The sequence below is a fragment of the Lemur catta genome, chromosome 11 (assembly GCF_020740605.2).
Source record: "Lemur catta isolate mLemCat1 chromosome 11, mLemCat1.pri, whole genome shotgun sequence".
In the NCBI taxonomy this organism is placed as follows: Eukaryota; Metazoa; Chordata; class Mammalia; order Primates; family Lemuridae; genus Lemur; species Lemur catta.
This window is the reverse complement of record NC_059138.1, coordinates 93,925,110-93,937,305: the sequence shown is the minus strand read 5'-3', so window position 1 is coordinate 93,937,305 and position 12,196 is coordinate 93,925,110. Positions and strand designations below refer to the sequence as shown.

Here is a 12,196-nt window from a genome sequence, read left to right as displayed (position 1 = left end):
AGGATTGTTGGGTCAGATGGTAAATGAGAGTTTAACTTTATAGGAAAATGCCCAACTGTTTTCCAAAGTGCTGTTCCATTTTGTATTCCCACTGGCAATGCATGAAATTTCCAATTGCTTTATATCCTCACCAGCACTTGGTATTTTTAAGATTTTTTATTTTAGCCATTCTTACAAGTGTGTGGTATCATTACATTATGGTTTTAACTTGCATTTGCCTAATGTCTAACGATGGTGAACATTTTTTATGTGTTTATTTGCCATTTATATTTATTTTCTCATGAAATCTCTGTTTAAGTCTGTTGCCTACTTTTTAATTGGATTATTTATTTTCTTCTATTGTGTCTTGAAGATTCTTTATATAATATAATGTGGGTACAACTCCTAAGTCATATATGTAATTTTTAAATATTTTTCCCAGTCTGTAGCTTGTGTTTCTGTTCATTAGCAGTGTCTTTAAAAGAGAAGTTTTTAATTGTGAGGAATTTCAGTTTTTGTTTTGAACTTCGTGCTTTAGACAAGAGTTCCATGTCTAGGAACTATTGCCTAACCCAGGCCTTGAAGATTTTCCTCAGTATTTTCTGCTAAAGGGTTTACAGCTTTACTTTTCCACTTAGATCTATGGTACATTTTAAGTTAATTTTGTCTAGGTGTTCAAGTGAAGTCAAAGTTTTCTTGTTCCTCTTCCTCTTCTTTTTTTTATTTTTGGCACAGGCATCCAATTGTTCTAATACCATTTGTTGAAAAGACTATCATTTATCTATTTAATTCCCTTTGCATGTTCATCAAAAATCACTTGGTCATATTTGAGTGGATATATTAGTATTTCTTGACTGTCCATTGATTTTGTAACTGTTGCTTCAGCAGTACCATTCTGTCTTGATTATTGTAGTTTATAGTAAGTAAAGCAGTGTAGTGTAATTCCTCCAACATTCTTATTTTTCAAAATTGTTTTGGCTATTTTTGTTTCTTTGCCTTTCCATATACATTTTGAAATAATTTGTTTATACCTACAAAAAAATATCATGCTGGGAATTTGAGATTTTTATTAAATCTGTAAATCAATTTGAGCCTTCCAACCTGTAAATATATGTCTGTTCATTTATCTATATCATCTTTGATTTCATTCACCAGTTTTGTTGTTTTCAGGATACAAATTCTATCCAAGTCAACCAGATTTATGCCTAAATATCTTACTTTTTTGGTAGACATTTGTGAGTGGTACTATAAAATTTTCATTTCCAATTGTTGATTGTTAGTGTAGAAATATAATTGATTTTTGTTTGTTCACCTTGTATCCTATGTCCTTGCTAAAGTCATTAATTCTGTGAGGATTTTTGCTTTGTTTTGTTTTGTTTGCAGATCATTTGGAATTTTCTGTGTATGTCTAGAAAACAGGTATGGTTTTGTTTCTCTCTGTCAAAACTTTATGCCTTTTATTTCTTTTTCTCTTCTTATTGTACAGTACAGACTTCCATAAGAAGTTCAATAGGAGTAGTGAGGATATACATTCTTGCCTTGTTCCCAGTGTTAGGGGGAAAACATTCAGAGTTTCACTATTAAGTTTGATATTGGCTATAGGTTTTATGTACAGGCCTTTTAAGAGGTTGAGGAAGTTTTCTTTTATTCCTAATTTTCTGAGAGTTGTTAATATAGAATTATGTTAAATGCTTTTATTTGCTTCAGTTGATATGCTCATGTGGTTTTTCTTCTTTAGACTATCGGTACGGTGAATTGCATTAATTTATTTTCAAATATTGAACCAGCTTTGCATTCCTGAGATTAACCAACTTGGTACTATTCTTTTATATATTGCTAGATTCTATTTCCTAATTTTTTTGAGGATGTTTATCCCTGTGCTCATGAGGGATATTGGCATATAGTTTTCTCATGATGTATTTGTCTGGTTTTGGCATCAGGATAATATTGGCCTCATATAATGATTTGAGAAGTATTCCTTCCTCTTCTGTTTTCTAGAAGAGATTGTGTAGAATTGGTGGTGGGTTTTTTTTATTTGTTTGTTTTAAATCTTCAATGCTTAGTGAAATTTGCCAGTAAAACCACATGGGCCTGAAGATTCTTTTTTCATAATGTTCTCAACTACAAATTCAAATTTTTAAATAGATATATTTGGGTTATCTATTTCATCTTCAGTGAGTTTTGGTAGTTAGCGATTTTTGAGAAATTTGTCCATTTCATGTAATTTATTAAATTTATATACATTGATATGTTCATAGCATTCCCTTTTTATTCTTTTATTGTCTGTGGTCTCTGTAGTGATATCTTCTTTTTTTTTTTTTTTTGAGACAGAGTCTTGCTCTGTTGCCCGGGCTAGAGTGAGTGCCGTGGCATCAGCCTAGCTCACAGCAACCTCAAACTCCTGGGCTCCAGCGATCCTTCTGCCTCAGCCTCCCGAGTAGCTGGGACTACAGGCATGCGCCACCATGCCCCGATAATTTTTTCTATATATATATATTTTTAGTTGGCCAGATAATTTCTTTCTATTTTTAGTAGAGACGGGGTCTCACTCTTGCTCAGGCTGGTCTTGAACTCCTGACCTTGAGTGATCCACCTGCCTCGGCCTCCCAGAGTGCTAGGATTATAGGCCTGAGCCACTGCGCCCAGCCGATATCTTCTTTATTTAGTAATTGGTGTCTCTCATTCTTCTCATAGGTTTATCAATTTTATTATAAAAAAACAATTTTTGTAGTCATGGTTTTCTCTATTGCTTTTTATGTTTTCTATTTCATTAATTTCTGCTGTCACCTTTATTGTGGCTGCTTTCTGCATGATTTGGGTTGGTTTTGCTCTACTTTTTCAAATTTGATTAAGTGGAGGCTTAAACTATTGGTTTGAGAGCTTTCTTTTGTAATGTAAGCATTTGATGCCATGCATTTCCTCTTAAGCACTTGTTTATTATAATCCCACCAATTATGATTGTTTAAAAATTCACGTTCGAATCCTTCAGAATTTCCTTTTTCCCATGGATTATATAGAAGTATATTGTTTAACTTCTAAGTGCTTTCAAATTTTATGATTATGTTTCTGTTATCGATTTCTAGTTTAATTCCAGTATGGTTAGAAAACATACTTGTATGTCTTCAATTCTTTTTATATTTGGTAAGGTTTGTTTTATGATCTAGGAGATGGGCGTTTGTGTTGCATCTACGTTTTAAAGACCTCAAGAAGAGAATAGTCTGTTGGCCTGGATGCTTTTACCATGTCAGTTCCTCCTTGGGTTCGAAGTTTTCTTTCCAGATCGTTTCTCTTCTACCTGAAGAACTTACCTTAGCAATTCTCTTGGAACAGTCCCACTGGCAATGAATTCTCTTTGCCTTCATTTGAGAATGTCTTTGTTTCACCTTTATACATGAAGGGTATATTTACTGGATATAGAAATCTGCGTTTTTGAGTTTTTCTTTCAGTACTTTAAAAATATTTGCACTTCATTCTAGCCGCTGTAGTTTCTGTAGTTATTCAAATTGTTTCCATGTAAGAAATATGGTTTTTCCCTGGTTGCTTTCAAGATTTTTTTCCTTGGCTTTAGTTTTAAGCACTTTGATTATGATTTATGAGAGTGTGGCTTTTTTTGTATTCATCCTGTATGGGGTTTACTGAACTCCTTGAAGCTGCAGGTTTATTTCACTTGTGAAATTTTATCAAATTTGGGGAGTTTCCTGTCATTAATTCTTGAAATTTTTATTTTATTTTATTTTATTTTTTTTGAGACAGAGTCTCGCTCTGTTGCCCGGGCTAGAGTGCTGTGGCGTCAGCCTAGCTCACAGCAACCTCAGACTCCAGGACTGAAGCGATCCTCCTGCCTCAGCCTCCCCAGTAGCTGGGACTACAGGCATGCGCCATCATGCCCGGCTAATTTTTTCTGTATATATTTTTAGTTGTCCAGATAATTTATTTCTATTTCTAGTAGAGACGGGGTCTCGCTCTTGCTCAGGCTGGTCTCAAACTCCTGACCTCGAGCGATCCACCCGCCTCGGCCTCCCAGAGGGCTAGGATTACAGGCGTGAGCCACTGTGCCCGGCCCTTCTTGAAATATTTTTATCTACTGCGTTCTTTATTCTTTTCTTTGTAGGATATGAAAACTAGACCTCTTAGTGTTGCCCCTGGGTCCCTAGAGCCTGTTCATTTTTTTCAGTCATTTTTCTTATGTTCAGATTGCATAATTTCTGTTGACGGTATTCCGGTTTGGGGAGTCTGCTGCTGAGCCCATCCCGTTTTTTATTTAAGTTTTTAGATTTTCAAATCTAAAGATTTCCTTTTGGTTCTTCTTTATAGCTTCTGTTTGTTTGCTGAGATATGTTGTGCTTTCATTCATTTCAAGAGCTCATGCTCTTACTTCTTAGAGCATATTTATAACAGTTGCTTTAAACCCTTTCTCAGACAATTCCAATATGTGGGTCATCTTGTCATGGCATCAGTTGGTTGTCTTTCCCATGTGAATTGAGATTTTCCTGGTTCTTCATATGATAAGTAAATTCTAATTGTTTTCTAGACATTTTGAGTTTTTTTTTTTTTTTTTTGAGAGAGGGTCCTACTCTGTCAACCTGGGTAGAGTGTAGTGGCCTTATCATAGCTCACTGAAGCCTCAAACTCCTGGGCTCCAGTGATCCTCCTGCCTCAGCCTCCCAAGTAGCTGGAACTACAGGCATGCGCCACCATGCCCGGCTGATTTTTACACTATTTGTATATTTTGTATTCTTGCTCAGGCTGGTCTGCATTTCCAAATCACTGGCTACTGTGTGCTTCTCAGAGCCCTCGGATAGCAGCTCCATCCACTCTGGCCAGTTTACAGCTGTTCTGTGTAGGAGAGGCAGGGCAGGCTTTGTTTACTCCATCTGAACTGTTTTCCTTTTAAAATGCATGTACCTCATATATTGAGACAAAGGAATATTATTCAGCCCTAAAAAGAAATGAGCTATTAAGCCATGAAAAAACATGGAGGAACCTTAAATGTATATTATGGTGTGAAATAAAACAATCTGAAAAGGCTACATGATGTATGATTCCAGCTATATGACATTCTGGAAAAGGCAAAAAAAAAAAAAAAAAAAAGTAAAAGATCCGTGTTTGTCGTTTCCAGGGGTTAGGAGAGAGAGAGAGCTGAATAGCCAGAGCATGGAAATTTTTAGGGAAGTGACAATACTCTGTATGATATGGTAATGGTAGATATGTGCTGTTACACATTTGTGCAAACCCACAGGATGCACAAGACCCAGAGTAAACCCTAACGAAACTGTGGACACTGAGTGATAATGTGTTAGTGCACGTTCATCAGGTGTGACAGATGTGCCACTCTGGTGGGGGTGTAGATCCTGGGGAGTCTCCGCATGTGTAAGGTCAGGGGGTAAGGATAAGTCTCTGTACCTCCCTCTTAACTTTGCTGCGAACCTAAAAGTGCTAAAAAAAAAAAAAGTGTATTAAAAAAACATGCATGTTGGCTGTGGGCGGTGGCTCATGCCTGTAATTCCAGCACTTTGGGAGGCTGAGGCAGAAGGATCATCTGAGGCAAAGAGTTCAAGACCAGTTTGGGCAACAGAGGCAGACGCTGTCTCTAGAAAAATCAGCCAGGCATGGTGGTGTGTGCCTGTAGTCCCACCTACTCAGGAGGCTGAGGCAGGAGGGTCACTTGAGCCCAGGAGTTTGAGGTCGCAGTGGGCTGTGATGTCACTGCACTTTAAGCTGGCACAACAGAGGGAGACCCTGTCTGGAAAAACAGAAAAAAGCAAATGCTAAAGATTTCCCATTAAAATAACTGGAGGGCCTGGTGAATGTAGTTGAAAATTTCAGACGATTTATTTAAAAGCAGAAAGGAAATAAAATTATCAGAGTATAATGCACTAAGTACATGCAAATGCCACCCATTTCCTTCACCCTTTAGTAGTTAGGACATGGCTCTTAATGGGCTTCTTCCATACATTTTCGGGGCTATATCTTTTACTAGAATTATCAGGGATTTAGTAGATAATTTTCAAGATGCTGAAACTGCGAGGAATTTGAAATGTGTACATCGCCTTTCGCATACATTTGTCATGGCCTCTCGGTATGTCATTGGGCTTTTAAAAAGCTTGGCTCTGTAGGATTCTTCACCTCTCCTGCCGGGCTGGCACACGGGGCGGGGCCTGCGGGTAATTCGAGAATGACGACAGCTGTATCTTTCCCTGCAGGACCAAGTGTCTCCAGGAGAGCCTTTCCCGCCGCCTGCGCAGGGCCTCTGTGCTTAGTCACCCGGCGCGCCAGTTCTGCTGTCGCGGTAATTGCCAATCACCTCCAAATTGAAATCATCTAGAAAAGCAGACCGCGCACGTTGAGGGATTTTGTTTCCCTGTTGTCTGAATTATAGCTGTCGTTTTCGTATTGTGAACATGTTTGTTGTTGCTGTTGCTTTTGGAGGAGTGGCGCACGGAGGCGGCGCGGGCTGGAGCCGGCGCCGGGGCTCCCGGGCTGGACGAGCGCGCCCGCCGGGGCGCAGCCGGCTGCTCCGTGCGCTTAATCTCCGGATCGGATTCGCCCTGTTTGGTGCGAGTGTGTGTGGGAGTATCTGTGAATGTGGAGCTTCTAAATTTATTTATCATTTGATAGGGGTATTACGTTCTAGGACTGGTGGCGCTGGCACTCAAGGTTGGCCACGATGTTTTTAGTACAGAGATAGGATTGTCGTGGAGAAGTCCCCAGGGGCCAGCTGCTTACGTGATTGTCTCTGTTGCAACTCGTGGAGGCACAGAGATAGGTAAATAATGTGAAATGGATCTGCCCTGTGATGTTGACAAAAACATCCTCTCCCACTTCCTAAGTTCCTCAGAGGCAGCGTTGGTATTGCTGGGCGTTCAAAAAGTGTTTTGAGAGCCTCAGCCAGTGATGTTACTTGTCCACCCATCTGCCGTCATTCACTGAGTGCTCTTACCAGGTGGGCTCCCACCAGGCCTCACTCTGCTGAAGCCTGTGGCAGCCCTGTGAGGGTGGGGTGCTTACCCTCCATTTGACGGTGCAGAAACTGTGACGGAGAACGTGTCTACCACGGCCTGCCCATCCCTCCATCCGGCCACCATCCGTCCTGGAGTGTTAGTGGTTACATACACAGGGGTCACTGAGGTGCATTAGCCAGGGCCACAGAATCTTCTTCTTCTTCTTCTTCTTTTTTTTTTTTTTTTTGTGACAGAGTCTTGCTCTGTTGCTGGGCTAGAGTGAGTGCCGTGGCGTCAGCCTAGCTCACAGCAACCTCAAACTCCTGGGCTCAAGCCATCCTCCTGCCTCAGCCTCCCGAGTAGCTGGGACTACAGGCATGCGCCACCATGCCCGGCTAATATTTTCTATATACTTTTAGTTGCCCAGATAATTTCTTTCTATTCTTAGTAGAGACAGGGTCTCACTCTTGCTCAGGCTGGTCTCGAACTCCTGAGCTCAAACGATCCACCCGCCTCGGCCTCCCAGAGGGCTAGGATTACAGGCGTGAGCCACCGTGCCCGGCCCTTCTTTTTTTTTAGTTAAGGACAACTGACCCACAGGACAAAAAAAGGACACATACAAAATAATGGAATAATAAGTATTATTTTATCCAGAGAGAAAAATGAAAACTCATATTTCTAAAACTGAAAAATGTGGCTATAACTTTTATTTGGAAATAAGTAAATTTCAAATAAAAGTTCTCAAATTCTTCTTAGTTGTTTGTAGCTTATACATCCTAAATAACTAATTGTAGATACACTCCAGCTTCATTTGGAAATTGAATTCTGTGTTGCGTAGGTGCAGAGAGGGCCGGCGAACAGAAAGGAAGAAGGAAAGAGGGTCGGTCTGTGGAAGGAGGAAGAACAGCCACAGTCAGAGACAGAACAGCCAGAGGCCCACAGGCGGGGAGGGGCTCACAGAAGGGAGGTGGGTTGGGGTGGGGGGTGCAGGCTCCTGTGGTGTGTGGGTTGAAGTCCCAGGCAGAAATCACCCCCATTATTGTTATGTGGATCAACAGAGGACTATGTCTTTATTTTTTAAAAAATATTTTTCAACTTTTTATTTTGAAATAATGTCACATTTTCAGAAATTTAAAAGATTAATACGAAAGGTTCCCATCTAGTCTTCATGCAGGTACCCCAGTTGTTAACATGTACATGCGCTCTGTCATTCTTTCCCGCCTTGTCACGTGCATGTATTCACACTCACTTGTGCATGCTCAGCGGGCACAGCTCTCTCTCCCAGTCTGGCATCAGTGCTTCATCCCTGCCCGGCCACTCCCAGTGTCCGTGTTTGTAACCCGTCCCCTGTCATGGGGAGGCCCGACCCGCCACATCCTCGATGTTTATTTGCTGCCCAGGCCCATGTAGGTAGCCAGCCCTCAGCCAGGCCAGCGCCTCCCTGGCCTCCTAGATCAATGCTTTTACAGAAAAGAAAAGCAAGGGAGGGAATAGTACCTTTTAAAGAAAGGTCTATCTTCCCACTGGAACAATGAAGATTGCACCGACAAATGAAGGTTCCAGAGATTTTAGAAATTCATGTTGGAACTTTAGAGTTCTTAGTAGGTGGAAAAATTTATGTTGAAATAAACCTTCTGTTTCCATAATTACAAATAAATGAACTGTTTTGTTGATATGTATTTCCCATACCATACAACCCACTATTTATTTCCTGAATTTTAAGATGCAAAAAGCATCCAAGTAACTTCAGGCTAGAGGCACATCATTATCAGCGCAGTTACTGGTCAACTTCCCTCCTGTATCAGCGTGCTTAGGGGTGGGGAGAGTTTCATCCACCTTCTCCCAGGGGTCTCACTGGAGACTTCCCCTGGCGGGGGATCGGTGGTGAAGGGGCTGGGCTGGCTGTGTGGTGCTGCTGCCTGGGCGGGGGCAGGTGTGCAGCTGCTCCCTGTCTGGGACGCTTGGAGTCCAGGCTCAGCGCTGTTCACTTAAAGCAGGCTGCATCCTTCAGACCGAGGGCAGGTGTCAAGGGGCACCTCTGGGCGTGTAACTGACCCATCCCATCGTAAGCGCAGAACACTCTTTGCCTCAGTCTGATGTTGGCTTGGATCTCAGAGCGTGTGGGGCCATTATGGGAGCAGAGAAGGCCTCATCCCGGGCCTTGGCAGTGGGCATCCCGGCCTGGCTCTGGGCAGGCTGCTCGGCCAGTGCTCCAGCCCCAGCTGCTGCCTTCACGGAGGTCGATGGTGGGAGGGCCCCGTGCATTTTCTGCTCGGGCCCTCGCTGTCCGAGTGTCCGTCTGGGGTGGTCTTGCTTCCAGACGGATTCCTTGACTTTGGAGCCCTTTGCTACATTTTACAACTCTTATCTGGTGAGTCTTACTCTTTCACTTGTGAAGGCCAGACCCTTTCTGGACTGGGAACCCCGTCCCTGCCTGGCCGACACCGTGTCCAGCATTACAAAGTGCATTTGGGTTTCCTCCTGTTTCCTGGCGTGTCTTCCTTCCTGCCCACCTGCTTGCTCTGCACAGCCCAGTCACACCCCACCTCCTCCCCCCACAGCCGGAGCCCCCAGGGCATGCCACCTCCCCCTGGCCAGTGGGCGCTGCGGGAGAGGCTTGCGTGTCCTCTCTACTCGTCCCCTCCACCCTGTGCAGTCCCTGGCATGCTGGAGGCATTCGTTGATGCTGCGGTTCTGAGTGAACAAGTGAGGAGGCTGGCGTTGGTAAGAGGAGAGAAAAAGCCTAAAAAGCAAGAAAGCGCAGAGTGGATAGGGCCTGGGGGCAGGGCCAGAGGCTCTCTCCACCTGCAGCCACCTGTGTGGCATCACTGGGGGTGGGCCGCCCCTCCCTGAAGAGGCCTCCACAGGTGACTCCTTTCCCGGATGCTCGGACCACGCTCCCCTTTCCCAGAATGAGCCCCGGGGCAGGAGGCTCCCAGGAAGTGACACCAGGGCTCCGGTGCTACTGCCTCTCACTGCCACGGGAGACCCCAGCCTCTCCGTAGCAATCACTTTCAGTGGAGTAAAGGGACGTCTTAGCACAGTTGCACATGTATGTGTGTGAGTGCTGGTCACCCAGCCCAGATCCATGGGCACTAATTAGAATGGATTCCTTAGAATTCCTGCTTTATTGCAACCGAAAGGATGCATGGCTTCGGAGCCTCAGTGCACATCTTCATTTATGAGCTTCATGATGTTGCTTCATAGTTGTTTCTTCATAGAGCTCTTCCCCTGCATTTATCGCAGCGTCTTTTATTTGGAGAACCCAGAGGATGTTCGTTCATAGGAAAAAGAATGGGGTTCATTTCCATCGAAGAGTAAATAAAAGGAAGATAAGGGCTTTTTAAAAATTAAAACAGACAACTGCACAAACCCTAGCCGAGCAGATCAGAGAAAAAGAAAACAGGAGGAGGGGAGGGAGGGGCCTACAAGGAACAAGGCTTTGAAACCATTCTCAGCGGAGCGCGTGGAGACGAGTGCTTTTTATTTCCCACTGTGAGGAGCAAGCTGGAATCGCCAGCCTTCTGGAGGAATCTGTGTTTTCTCCTTTCTGGGGACAGAGGTGGGTGGAGCCCATGCCCGTGTCCATGTCCCCCGCGGGCTGGACGGGGCTGCCCTGCGGCCGGAGGGCACCTCCAGGGAGCCCTGGGCTCTCGACACTGGACGCTGATGGGGTCTGTACTGTCTCCGTGTTTCCCGAGAGGCCCTGCTGGGCAGCCGGTGGTCGCGGACGTCTGAGTCTGAGCCATGGGGTCCCCCAGGCCCGTCTACTCCTGCGGGGTGGGCACACCCGCCTCTGCCTCGCTGTTACCGTAAGCTCAGCGCTTGTCCCCGAGGCTGCAAGAAGAACAGGGACAAGTGGTTTGAGAAGGAAAGAGGAATTTTATTAGTTTGTCAGTAAATGAGGTGGATGGAGACTCCTGTCTGGAATGCCATCGTCCTCATAATAAGCAGAAATACAGAGCTTTTAAAGGGAGGGTTCTCAGCTTCAGGCAATTGCTGTCCAGCTACAGTTGATCCTGATCGTCCCATCTCTGTCCTGTCTCCTCTGAAGACAATCCCGTGACCTCCATCCAGGACCTCCCTCCTCCAGGTCAGGGCTGAGCACAAAGAAGGAAAGACATTCCCCTACCTCTCCCCACTGCTGGTCTGAGGCAGGGATGCAGGCTTTAATTGTCAAAAATAAGTGGAAGATATTTTAAAGAGACAGAATATATTTTTGCCATTTTTTCAGGCCATTCCCTCTGTTACATATTCCCCACTGTCAGTATTTCCCGTCCATGTCTATGGGAGGAGGGGTGCTACTCTGTTCCATTCTGAGGCGGCCTCTCACTTTTGCACCCCAGATCTGCTGTGCTCGGGCTCCGGCACCAGGCACCTGGGCTGCGGCCAGGACACCGGAGCAGCCAGGTTCCCTGATAATCAGAAGAAGAAAATTCTAATTGTAAAAAGGGAATTCTGAATCTTGACACTGAGACCTTTCCTCAGCTTTGCACAGCATTACTGGCAGAGAGGGAAAAAGCACAGGAGGTTCAGGGTGATTTGCACCTCAAAATTTGGTTACAAATTTGGCCAGGTCCTTGTTTCTCTCTAGTGTCCCAGAGCCCTGCCCTCCTCCACCACCCTCGGCTCCTCCCCAGTCTGCAGTGGCACTGTGCTCTCCTGTGAACGTCCCTTGCCTCACCTGCTGTCCAGGATGCTGTCCCCTTACTGTCAGCCGCCTGCACCGCTCCTCACCCCTCTGCCCTCAGGAAGCCGGGATTCAGGCAGCAAGAGTTTATGTGCACAGCCAGGATATTCACATTTTGATTTGTTAATATCAGTTTTCCCACGTCAGACAAAATCACTTGCATAAAAATGCAGACCTAAACATCAAGTTAAATGATTTGCATCAGAGAAGAATTTTCTTTAACAGAAAGTATCTCAGAAGTCCCTTAAAATGCTGATTTTCTGTCTTGTATTCTAAAACATGACTGGTTTGCACAAATTAAGACTTACATACTCATGCTTTCTAGAATAAGTCTGCTGTAGAAGACATGGCATCCATGAACTTGGAGTTTTTATATCAAAGTCATTTGCTTTATGAAAGTTCTCTACTGTGCAAATGTGAAAGAACGTTTTGAGCCTCTCTGCACAGAAGTGTGCTTAATCATGGGCAGCAGTATTTCAACTGAGCTGCCGAGGTTGAGCTTTCCAGAGTAAAGTCACTGCACGTATGTAAAAGTTGTCTTCCCTGCCCAACACCAGACATCCACTCTGTGTGGTGCAATTCGTTT

At 44.2% G+C, this 12,196-nt stretch overlaps 1 protein-coding gene across 11 annotated transcripts in view; it reads left to right on the top strand.

The window, feature by feature from the left end:
- The window catches only part of COBL (cordon-bleu WH2 repeat protein), a 283,679-nt gene that overhangs the window by 24,685 nt on the left and 246,798 nt on the right, over window positions 1-12,196 (top strand). The window lies entirely within an intron of this gene.